The 5,350-nt window shown below is 30.4% G+C and overlaps 1 long non-coding RNA gene across 1 annotated transcript; it reads left to right on the top strand.

Annotated features, from left to right (window-relative positions):
• Positions 1–4,025: 4,025 nt before the first annotated feature.
• LOC143055303 (uncharacterized) lies at positions 4,026–5,122 on the top strand. The gene is made up of 2 exons (XR_012971978.1): positions 4,026–4,199; positions 4,872–5,122. It is a non-coding gene; the product is annotated as an uncharacterized LOC143055303 (long non-coding RNA).
• The last annotated feature ends 228 nt before the right edge of the window (positions 5,123–5,350 follow it).

Genomic DNA, 5,350 nt, shown 5'->3' with positions numbered 1-5,350 from the left:
GTCTTCAAATTGGTAATTTATATACCATGTTTATTAGATGTTATTAATTAATTTCATTTTCTCTTTCTAATTCCTTAAAATGTCATTGTCCTACCGCCTGTTCTACGGTCATAGGGAATACCCCAAAATGGTACCCCAAGAGGGAAATTCCAAACACTTTTTTTTTTAACAATATTTGTTACATATTTTTTTTAATTTTTAATTTTTTATCAATTTCAGTATAAAAACAATATACGTATAGTTTCTTGAAATATGAAATTTATTTGATATGATTTAAAAAAAATATGGATTCCAAATCCTTTCCAGCATTTGTGTCTGAGGCATACACAAATACATCATATACAGCGTTATTTGTATATGCAAAGAAATCTTATAACTGTTGTTATACTTTTACTCATTGAACATTGCTCAATAAGGAATGAAGCATTATGCATGTAATACAAGTGAGACAAAAAGTCTATACAGATTTCCTGAATTTTTGTCCGATTTATTTTTTTACAAGTCCTTTCGTTTTGTGTAGTGCAATGGAATGTAAATCAAATTAAATATTGTGATTTCAAAGGTGCAATATTGTCTATATTGCACTTATAAATCACAATATTTTCGAAAGATTCTTTTTTAAAATGTAGTCATTAAGTAGCGGTTTCCTCATCCAGCAATTATTATGATAAACAATTTATGTTGACTGATATATAATTCATTAATTGTTTAGACAGTTAACTCATACATGCCTACACGTTTTCATCTGAATGACCAACACTACGTTTAATAATATAGATTCATCTCGGCACGGTAAAAGACTACACATAACTCAAATCTGCTCCCCCCCAAAAAATAGTAAATAAATAAAAATAAAATAAAATGTATACTTTTAATCCAAATTTGTAATGACATTTGTTCAAAGACTCTGGCTTAACCATTTCAGCTGATTTTACGGTATCGGTTTCCTGGTTCCCGGTACTACGTTCCAGGTATTAGCTATAAGCCATACCCTCTCATGAGTTATATTGGTATATGTGTAACATACTGAATATTGCAATCTGGAACCAGTCTAGGGTATTGGCTATGTTAATTATTGAAGGCCGTACGGAGATCAATAATTGCTAGCTAATACGTCATGTGGTCTCTGGTGGAGATTTATTTGATAACCAGTTACACCAAATCTTCCTTTTTTATATTGTAACATCCTGCTCGTTGGGCTGTTGATTAACAATGTCAATGATCATGTGTAAGGACTTCCATGTGTTCCAAACACGTCTGGTACTTAGGGGCGACCTAGAACACTATTACAGACAAATATTTAGTACATAGCCAATCCAATTCGGCTTAGTTTGTAAAATGACGTTTTGTTAAAATCTCGAAGTAAACAACAAAATAACAGTTATCTATTATGATGTATTAAACTACTGTGGATTTTGTTTCGTTGATTTAGTGGGAACATTGAGAACATGAATTTAAATGTTCAACGAGTTGCGAAATTGCTGTACGATTACATGTATATGCAGAATTTTGGAAAAACATAGAATCAAGTATCCACATCAAGTTTTCTTCAATCTACAAAATTGTTTCCCACGAAAAAAAATAAATACATAGAATACTTGTAAAAGTTTTTTTCATCTACCTTTGTTTGTTTAAATACTGTCGTAATCTCTGGACAAACGGAATTTTCTATTTGATATCGTAAATGCACAAATTACAGTATTTAAATTGTGCCAAATACGGCTAAGATAATATATTCCTCGGATAAGAAAATCTTTTTCTAAAAATTCAAAGTTTTGTTACAAAAAATTATAAAAATGACCATATAATTGATATTCACGTGAACACCGAAGTGCTGACTACTTGGCTGGTGATACCCTCAGGGACGAAACGTCTACCAGCAGTGGCATCGACCCAGGGATGTAAATATTTATCAAAGGTACCCGGATTATAATTTAAAACGCCATACGTGCGTTTCGTTTTCACAAGACTCACCAGTGACGCTCAGATCAAAACAAGTTCTAGTTGAAGACCATTGAAGACCCCAAAATTCCAAAGACTTGTGTCAAATACGGCTAAGGTATTCTATTCATGGGATACGAAAATCCTTTTCGAAAAATTCAAAGTTTTGTAACAGGAAATTTATAAAAATGACCATATAATTGATGTTAAACATGTTAAAGAGGGGCAACGCATACAAAGGGATATTCAAACTTTAAGTTGAAAATAAACTGACATTGCTAAATTAGACGAACCGACAAACAACAGTACACAAAATAACATTGAAGACAAAAGACCGAGCAACATGTACCCTAACATAACTTGGGGTGATCTCGGGTGCTGCGGAAGGGTAAGCTTAACCTGCTGCACATGCAACCTAAAATCACAAGTTTATCACTGTTTTGTTTAAATTTTATATACAAATCCCGTATTTTGTGATAGAAATATATCCTGAAAAGTGGCCTTGATATCAATGGATATTGCATAATTTTTTTTCATGAGAAGTAAGTACTGATATGAAACTTTTGATTTGTGTCAATTGCTAGTTAATCATATGTTATCAAAGAATTAGACTAAAATTAACACTTGTGTACAGAAACATAAACAAATGGGAACGAAATGTACCTGACTCTTTCCTTTATTTAGTTCAAATCTGTTGAAAATATAAAAGGAAAATATGGTATGATTGAAAATTAAACAACTCTCAACAAAAGACCAAAGGGCACAGACATTTTTAACTATATGTCATCGCACTTCAACAATGAGTAAAGCCCAAACAGCTTAGTCAAAACTACATCACATAATCCATGACATCAAATTATTACATGTACAACAGGTAATATAATGATGATTATAGACGTCAATACATAACGATAAAGTGTAAAAAACTGATTTTTTCTTTCTTAACATAGGATAATAGACGCCAATACATAACGATAAAGGGTAAAAAACTGACATTTTCTTTTTTTAACATAGGATAAATAACGACAGTACAGAATGATTAAGGGTAAAAAACTGACATTTTTTTAACACAGGATAATAGACGACAGTACATAACGATGAAGGGTAAAAAACTGACATTTTCTTTTTTTAACACAGGATAATAGACGACAATACATAACGATGAAGGGTAAAAAACTGACATTTTTTTAAAACATAGAATAAAAGACGACAGTACATAAATATAAAAGTTAAAACACTTACATTTTCTTTTTTTAACATAGGATAATAGTCAACAGTACATAACGATAAAAGGTAAAAAACTGACATTTTCTTTTTTTAACATAGGATAATAGACGACACTACATAACGATAAAAGGTAAAAAACTGACATTTTATTTTTTTAACATAGGATAATAGACGACAGTACATAACAATAAAGGGTAAAAAACTGACATTTTCTTTTTTTAACACAGGATAATAGACGACAGTACATAACGATAAAAGGTAAAAAACTGACATTTTCTTTTTTTAACATAGGATAATAGACGACACTACATAACGATAAAAGGTAAAAAACTGACATTTTATTTTTTTAACATAGGATAATAGACGACAGTACATAACAATAAAGGGTAAAAAACTGATATTTTCTTTTCTTAACATAGGATAATAGACGACAGTACATAACGATAAAGGATAAAAAATTGACATTTTCTTTTTTTAACATAGGATAATAGACGACACTACATAACGATAAAAGGTAAAAAACTGATATTTTCTTTTCTTAACATAGGATAATAGACGACAGTGCATAACGATAAAGGATAAAAAATTGACATTTTCTTTTTTTAACATAGGATAATAGACGACAGTACATAACGATAAAGGATAAAAAATTGACATTTTCTTTTTTTAACATAGGATAATAGACGACAGTACATAACATTAACGGGTAAAAAACTGACATTTTCTTTTCTTAACATATGATAATAGACGACAGTGCATAACGATTAAAGGGTAGAAAACTGACATTTTGTTTTTTAACATAAAATTTAAAAAGGAAGTACAGGAAACATAAATCTAATCGTTGTCAATTATCTCAGTTGTATAGAGGTTTCCTGCTTTTAAAGGACCGTCCATTAAAATCTATGAAATGATCACGACAGTCTCTCTACGAAGAAGAGCTACTGAATTGAAACATAGATAACAAACGAAAAACGGCATATTAAGATCAGTTGACTATTGAGAAGCAAACGATTAAAACTTGAGCTGAAAAGGTAAGTTCCTATATATTTAACAGAAATCCTCCTATCTTTAAAGATGTATACAGAAATTAAACTTTGAATGTCAAAAAGAAGATACAAAATAATGAAAATTAGTAATGAGACAGCAAGGACACTTGTAATCCTAAAATGGTAATAATTTTATAGTACTTTAAAAAATCAAAGAAGTGATATGGACGAAAATACAATTTTTGAAATGAAATCGTGTAAAAAAAGTGGCTTGTTGTCCAACTTTAAAATAAAACTACAGTCAAACCTTTGTTAAGAGACACCTTAAGGGAGAGCAAGAAAGTGGTCTCTTAAGAAAATAGGTCTTTTGATACAGGTTATTTATATAAAATGTACTACAGAGGGATTTAAAATTGGTGGTCTTTAAACACAGGGTTTTGCTTAATACAGGTGGCCTCTAAAGCAGATTTGATTGTATGTTTATAGTGACATCTTTCTCAATGAAGCATGCATAATGCAGACATGACCACGTGCTTGTTTTGGATAATAAAAAAATGTAAAATATATAAGTTTGAAATATATGGTTTTATGGTTTAAATGGAACAGCAATATAATAAACATGCAGCTATTAACACTAACTGTAATAAATCAAGTAATTGCCATCAAATTTGCTTGAAACAATATTTTAACAAGAGCAATATGTACTTTGTATTTCAGATCTCTAGATTCCAACAATAAGGATGTATTTTTCAAACGAAAGCCACAGCAACATTTATCTGAAGGAACTTAACAATGCTATGATTAAGTTATTAATACCAAACACTGTACTGTTATTTGCGTTTCTATTCGCCAGCCTCGCTGGAAATGGCTTAGTTTTGTACGTTTATACATTCAAACTTAAATCAAAAACGGACGACAGATATTTCATTCCATGTTTAGCTTTTGTTGATATTATAACATGTAGTACTGGCGCATCATTTCTCATTTCATTGAATTTCAATCCTTTAAATTTTCGAAATGACTTGATATGTAAATTGATCTGGAGTTTAAATCATTCAATTGCCTTAATTTCGGCTCTGTTGTTATTAGCAATTGCTGTGCAACGGTATATCAAGGTTAGTCGACTATTAAACTCTTCCATGAGCCTAAGAAGTAAACGACTGACAATTACAGCAATCATCATTGGATCTATAATT

The sequence above is a fragment of the Mytilus galloprovincialis genome, chromosome 12, assembly GCF_965363235.1.
Source record: "Mytilus galloprovincialis chromosome 12, xbMytGall1.hap1.1, whole genome shotgun sequence".
Classification (NCBI taxonomy): domain Eukaryota; kingdom Metazoa; phylum Mollusca; class Bivalvia; order Mytilida; family Mytilidae; genus Mytilus; species Mytilus galloprovincialis.
Note: the sequence above shows the minus strand (reverse complement) of the source record. Positions and strands in the feature narration are given on the sequence as shown.